General features: G+C 37.0%; 1 pseudogene; it reads left to right on the top strand.

Moving 5' to 3' along the window:
• Nucleotides 1–7633: 7633 nt before the first annotated feature.
• LOC129772413 (U4 spliceosomal RNA) lies at nucleotides 7634–7702 on the top strand (annotated as a pseudogene).
• The last annotated feature ends 313 nt before the right edge of the window (nucleotides 7703–8015 follow it).

Below are 8015 nucleotides of genomic sequence, written 5' to 3'. Positions count from 1 at the left end.
TTCAAAGTTAACCGATGGTCCAAAAAATCTTTTTTTTTCCATTTTTATCACTACAAAAAATCATAAATTTTGATCTACTGGACCGATTCAGATGATAGATATATCAAATTAAAGCCAATGAGCTAGCCTTGTTTGAAAAAAATTATAGGAGGTTGTGTCCAAGATACGACCGCATTGTTGACGTAGAACTACGCTGTTATTTTATATAAGTCGCTTGTTTATACATTCGGATATTATTCTATAATGCTGTGAAATTTTCGAAACAACTGCTTAGTAGAATAATATTTGAAATGGTTTTTCATTGTAAAATCAGTTGACGATAATTGATTGATGATTCATTCTTGCCCTCGCAAAACAATACACTAGCTGATCGTATGTCACAATTTATTTCATGTCAAGGCATTGAAAATTTACTTCGAACACTATTTCGGTGGCCTTTTTCGCAATTGACATAGACTCGGCTATAGTTGATTATATACATGTTACACCAGCACCATTAGTCCACATCTCATAATTACATCAATACATTTTTGGCACCGAATGGAAACAACAACAAATTCAGTATTGCCTCAAAGCAATCGCACCTCTAGGCATCGTTCGTACAACGTAAACCAAGCGCCAAACAAGCGTTCGTCATAGCATGCATACAGAACCATACATTGGTGGCTTGAAGCTACTAGGAATACAAATACTTCTCATCATGTTGCGCTATTCTCAAAAGAAACGCTTTGTTAATATTACTGGCCTCAAAAAAAGTTGCATTACTTTCTCATGCTCGAGAGAAGCGCAGCTGTCTCCCTTAGTGGAGGAATTTTTGCTACTGGTAAGCGAATCCTAATCACATACAAAATTACAGAACGACATTTACTTTCTTGGTGACTAAACAAGCGAAATAAACTCTTTTTGTTAATATCAACAACCTCGAAAACAGTAGCAATGCTTCATTATGACCAATATTAGCGCAAATACAATCCTAGTTGAAGGCAGTTTTGCGACTGGCACGCGAACCTAAATAACTCGTAACATTCCTGTAAGACATTCAAGATACTTGGTATTCCCCCAATATTTTTTTGGAGCATAACCTTAACGCCTGCTTCGCCATAACGTCAGTTTAATGCATTGATGCATTCTCAAAGGCACCAAAGAAGCCGTTTACATTTTCGACCGACGCGCCGAAATCGCCTATTTTACTGTTGTTCGATGCGGTGTCACACTCGCGAAGGCTCGGTTCAGTGCGAGCGCTTATCACTACACCAACATCGCATGCATCATTAGATGACGCTTGCCTCGAAATTTCATTGCCCCTGGCAATGCGTTCTATTTTTGCAGGGCTAGAGCCTGCCTCCCTCTTCTTCTTGCTCATCACACACAACGCGAAACGTCCAATTTATGACGCGGGAAGAAAAACACACGATACGAATAACGAACAGAAAAAGCAAACGACGATATCCAAGTTGGATTACCACTGGTGGGGTCCAATCTTAGATCGAAGCGCAGCGAAAGCAAAGTGAACTGGATTGCTCAACAGTCCGATGCCGAATGAAAGTTTGCCTCAGCGAGATCCACTGTTTATACTCAAGGCAAATATTCCCCTTCATTCTTCTACTTTTCCTTTGTTCACGGCGACTTCAAATCCTACGATTTCCCCTTCGTTGCTCGTCGATAAGTTGCTCGTTATTGACAGCTCTGTTCGGGAAAGCACACAAATAGACAGAACAAATGTATGGAAAAATGGAAACGCCTAAAATTTTCATGAATTTTAACCATTTACAAACCAGGGGATTCTAATGTATAGCATATTAAACAAATCTTAGGGAATTTCCGATTCGTTTGGTATGTAAATCGCTAAAATCCGTTCGCGGCAAAAATAGTTATTAACGTTAACTTTATTACATAAAAACGTGACCTGTTTTCTGATTTTACACCCTTAATGAAAGACGTAGTTCTACGTCAAAATATTACATTCTGAATGAAAATAGATTTTGTTTTCGTCATTATTGATTATGTTTGTTTTTATAGCTTACATCGTTTCGGGACCGAGGACGCCATATTTTGAAAAAATGTCATTTTTGGAAAAAAAAAAAGGGGTAAAAGTTTATATTTCGGATCATCCTAAAATGAAAATGTGCACCCTACCAAAAAAAAAACGCTTCTAATAGTTTGCGATGAAGAACGAAAGTACCACTTTTGACGAAAATCTGAGAACTACAAGCGTCTCACATTATCATGCCGGGTGTTCGGGTTCGATTCCCGTTCTGGCCGGGGGGATTTTTCGTCAGAGAAACTTCCTTCGACTTGCACTGTGGTCACGCGTATTCTAGAGCTTGCCCCTCGGAATACATTCAAGGCGTGTTATTTGGCTCAAGAAATCTCAACTAAGTATTAATGAATGACGCTAGTTAATGCATACGTTGAGACGGCAAAAGTTCCACAGGGAACGTTAACGCCATTCAACAACAACATATCGGTTTGACATGGAATGGCTGTATATATATATTCAAAATTAAAATAGTTACAAGCGAGTGAAGTGAGTGGGTTAAAGAAAAAGGAGTGCCATGGCAGCCAAAACAAAATATGCGTTCAGTATGTTTTTAATGAAGACTAGCTGACCCGACAAACTTCGTCCCGCCCAAAATTTGTTTTTTGTTATCAATACCTTCAAACATTCACGTTTTCTTACTATGAGCAAGTTCATGGGTCCAATCGCAGAACTGTTCATTGATTGATCTTCTAATCGACCCCGTTGAATTTTGTATGGCAGCTCCCCCTTAGAAAGAGGGGGTGGAGTGTCTAACCACCCTAAAAACATTTATTGCACCCTAAAACCTTCACATGCCAAATTTGGTTTCATTTGCTTCATAAATTCCCGAGTAATGCAGAAATTTGATTTTCATTTGTATGGCAGACAGACAGACAGAAATCCATTTTTATATATAAAGATTTAATTTTTTTTAATAAATAGTACAATGAAAAAAAATCATGAGATACAGAGATTGATACACATTGGTTGTGCGTTCGCTTATTAGGCGATCGATCGTGAGTTCAAAACTCAGGGCCCTCTTTGATCATCTTTGTGTTGTTACAGAATAACTACGTTCACGCAACAATCACCAGCGATGGAGATCAATCCACGGTCGAAATAAAATCGATTCATCCATACAATTGCTCTGCAAGACACATCAGGCTGCTATTCTAGTAATAACTCAACAATGATCAATCAACTGTTTCCGCTGTCCGGTCTAACTGGATAATGGAAGAACAGAAGGAAAACTCTTACGCCTAAATGGCTACTGTGTAAATGTACCATATGCAATGAAGGGAATACTCTAACGCTGAAAAATGGCAACTGTGTAATGTGCTATTTATAGATATGATAAACATATATGACATGTACACGCTTAAAATTCGGCTCTGTTACAGCTAAAATGCCAATTAGCCTAAAATAAACGAATGAGACAAAAAAAAAATAAACAAATCGGCAAATTGAGATATGATGTGCGTTAGACACGTATCGCTTATCTTCTTTCAATATCCAAAAAATATGCTTCGAACCAATATAATTTGAAGACGGGAAAGTTTTATTCGCTAATTTAATTAACACCAACATTGTATCCCTCTAATGGAGATATTCTCACGGCAGAACATCCATAAAATTCCCAATGCCAATACGAAAGAAAACACAAGGAATGAACACGTCAGAGAACTTTCTTGGCGGAAGGTCAATTAGGCTTAATTTTATTTGTAACACACTTTCCGCTTTGTCGGACGACGAAGAAATCGGTTCATCTCTGCTATCCAAGCGAAACAAGTCACGCCGGAAATTCCCTCCTTTATCTTGGAATACAATGTATTCCAATACAGTTCCTTATTGAAAGAATCTTAGATTTCACGGTTTCAAACTGTATATTCTTTCATACGTTTACAACTGAATTCATTTAACAGTTTCTGAATAATGGAAGATAGATTTTCTCGCTCGGGCAGTCATCAAATGCCTGCGTATTTTTGATGGAACGGTTTAGTTAAAGTTTTTCTTCATTCTCCAACAAGGACAAACGAAATATTCTTCTGTCCGTTCTGATTTTGTTCATGGCCGAGGTGAAACCGTTTTTTTGTGTGTCATTCTCAAACTGTCCGAAATGAACAGTCAGCTCAAGCAAATCACAGCCGGGCGCCTCTATCATCGACCCATGATCCATTAGGTGAGAGCTTACCCTCGAGTTAGGAGCAGTGGGAAGCGTTTTGCTTCAGCTTATTTGACCGAACAGTGGGATGAAACAGTGCTCGCATGCGGAAAATATCCGTAACTTTCTATTTCTAAGCGGAAATTAAATGACATTGCGATGATGGCGGCTACGATGGATGCTGGTTTTCGTGGAAAATAATTCCGGCTTATCAGTTTTAGACAGATGAAAAGAGAAGTAGAAACAAGCGATTCGTAGCTCGTCATTGTTTGCCCAGAACACAGTATTGTCATGTCCTAGAATATTTTATTAGAAATTTTTCGCAAAACGTTTTTGTCCATTTCTGGATAATATGGCTTCAATACTGCCGAACGATACATCCGGCAATATCTTTTCAAGCTTTCATAGTTGTAATAACTGTTGTACTCAATTTTTAAGAGAAACGATTTTGAATTTCAAAAATCTAGCGACTGTTGAAACAACTTGGGCCTTAGACGTCTGCATGTTAGAATTTCTATTAAAAATTATTAATATTTGCATGCGCCATTCCAACTGACCGGAACACAAATTGCATAATCCTACCATCAAATGGACTGTTTACTTTTTGAATAATCCCAACCGCGAATCTTTTTGCGGTCTGTCTGGAATCGCTAGTCGAAAATGTGTGAGAGGATTTTGTTTATGCTGGGATTATGTGGGGAATCGAGTGATCCCCTGTAGTATCAATCAGGCACAAATCAGACACAAATTCAATCGAAGAATAATATGCAGCTGAATCACGATATTTTGATGCGGAGAGCAAGTAATCAGAGGCAAGGTAGGCCAATTTAATAGAACGATTTATGATACTGGAGCATTTAATTGTACCGAGGTTTATTATTTTTCATTATCCTTGAATTCGATTTAGTCATAGTCATGCTAGCAGCTTCAATTTATCCGTAAATCAAAAATTCGAATCGCTAACTAATTATCTAGGTTATCATTTTTAATTAACTAACACCTGTCTGAATTTTGGAAATTTATTATGAAAGTTTGATGTTATGAAGGAAAATTTTTCATTAATAACTGAAATAAGTCCAATTTGCGTTTTGGGTTTTTTGTTGTTGTAGAGTATGTATTGTTGTGTAACACCTTGTTGACTAAACCATCTCTCCTGTTGGGCTTGTCAGAATCGTTCGGATTTCTAAATTCATTGACTGATGAAAACTTTTTCCATTTTTCCGAGCGTGCCAGTGAAAGTTTGAGCGAATTTCCCCAATTCCGTGGTTGTAAATAGGATGTTAATTAAGCAACCACCATTCACCTGGGATACGGTAGCACCGCTGCTTTGGAATATAAGGCAGGTTGGCGCTGATTGCTATTTGAAATCATTTTTCAAGCAATATCTCAATTTTTCATTACGAAATGCAGATGTCATTTTATGATATCGCTCAGTTTGTAGCAACCAACAGCAACTACGTTCAGTGCTCAAATTCTGCCCTTTACACTGACTAGTGGGTGGATGATTGCAAAGAATGCTTGTTCCGACATTATTGAAATAAATTCGTTAAAAAGCTCGAAACGTACCAATAAATAATAATGGGGAATGCTTCAAGTACTTGCTGAAAATTTGTTTTGTATAGAAACAATTTTACAGGTTTAGTTACATAAGCTGTAAGGAGCCAATCTCTTAACTCTATTTTGTTAAACTAATAATTGAAAATGATGTTATTTAATTCTATGGTGAATTGGATACGAAACTGATTGCTCGCGGTCGACTCTAGTACAGTAGAGTGATATATTTTCCTCAGGAAGAGAGGGGAAATTAGAAAAATGTGACTATGCTGATGGTTTCAACAAATTCATAATTCTATTCAGTATGTGTAACTATTAATGTGAGAATTCTGGCTTCACATGGTACAAACTTGATTTTTCTTTATATGAAAATTGTTATATCTTGAGAACGGTTAATTTTAGGATAAAATATTATTCATGAATGATTTAATTCTATGTTTTATATTTGTATACTTAAAATAAAAAAAGGAAAGAAAAACTTTTTAAGTTAAACGGTTTAATGTATTAAAAGCTAAAAAATAATCAGGCAAGCAGCAGTTAGTAGTTATCACATCCCTTCCTTCATTAATCTAGGGCAATGATGAAATTAAAATAAAATCGTGGGTATATGATGAAACAACTAATGGAAATCCGATGTGCCCCACGACTTTATTTTAGTCTCATCATTGCCCTAGATTAATGAAAGAAGGGATGTGATAACTACTAACTGCTACTTGACTGATTATTTTTTAGCTTTTGATACATTAAACCGTTTAGCTTAAAATGTTTTTTAATTTTTTTTTTATTTTCTAGTTTTTAGTACATTATTATACTAATCTGTATGATTAGTATACTTCTCTATAATGAAACCATTCAACCTGTTTAACGTAGGACTACGTCTTTTATTTCTATACCGAGGTGTAAAATCAATGTTTCGGAAACGAAAGCGTTACGCCGGAGACCGAGATTTTGAGCGTGAATAGCTCTTAAACAACTGAACGAAATGGTCTGATTAACACTTCATTTAAAAGATAAAATGTCTACGCGTTATATACTTCTTACTTTTTGATCCAAAAACTTGTTTCAATAGCCTTAAAATTGCTTTCAAAACAGGCTATTGAAATTATTAATCATTATATAAGCGAGCGCCACTCGGAAATCCACTCAGTTGTGATTGCGCAACGATTGAGGTACGATCGCTGGAATGAATGGATGTTTCCCAAACACAGACTTCAAAACCATGGAGCATGGGGGAATCGACATTGAAAAATAGATGCAAGCTGCGGGTACTTTTGTACTCGTTTGCGTTTCTGCAGATCGGAATGTTTCCCTAACACAGATTTCAAAACCATGGAACCTGGGGAAATCGGCATTGCAAAATTGATGCAAACTGCGGGTACTTTTGCAGTCGCTTGCATCTCTGCAAATCGGAATGTTTCCCTAGCACAGATTTCAAAACCATGCAGCCTAGGGAAATCGGCATTGCAAAATAGATGCAAGTTGCGGGTACGTTTGTACTCGCATGCATTTTTGCAAGCCGGAATGTTTTTTCCCAATACAAATTCCGAAACCAAGAAGTTGGGAAAATCGGCATTGCAGATACATGGAAGTCGGCAGTACTTTTACACCCCCATGCATTTTTACACTCCGGAATTCATTTGCTAACACGGTCTACAAAAGCTCGTACAAATGCAACGCTTTTGCTCGGTTATTCAAGACTGCATTGAAAGATATACTTTCATGTCGCCAGCTCACTGAATTTATACGCATACGTTCGATGATTAGGCAAAGTGTTGATAATTATTTGCTGCGATAACTACTACCATAATGCATGAATTGACCTAAATTGGGATTTGTTTGCAATTGAATTCGTAAATTGTTTCATTCATTCACTAGTTTAATTAATACACACAAAAGATAGCTATGCACAGCGGCGATATCGTATCCAATGAGGAACATCCGAGGTGCGATTATTACTAATTGAAGAAACACAAATGATTAGTAAGCCAACGGCAGTCCTACGTTAACCTTGCGGTTATATCATAGGTATAACCCATCTATAGTTTTTATCTTTATCTTTATCAAAAAATTCTTCGGAATATTTTTAGCTACAATATTCTATTAGTCAAATCATTTCATTTGATACCGATATTGAGGGGATAACAACAAAATACATACACCTTTTTGAATTTATGTTGTTCATAATGTGGTGTGTCAAAGTGGACTTTCGTCAGCTGCCGGGCCTGTTGTTCTTCTCCGCAGAGGACAAATTCAGCGTTCCGGAGGAGATTCGCAAGCAGA

The sequence above is a fragment of the Toxorhynchites rutilus genome, chromosome 2 (genome assembly GCF_029784135.1).
Source record: "Toxorhynchites rutilus septentrionalis strain SRP chromosome 2, ASM2978413v1, whole genome shotgun sequence".
NCBI classification, from domain to species: domain Eukaryota; kingdom Metazoa; phylum Arthropoda; class Insecta; order Diptera; family Culicidae; genus Toxorhynchites; species Toxorhynchites rutilus.
Note: the sequence above shows the minus strand (reverse complement) of the source record. Positions and strands in the feature narration are given on the sequence as shown.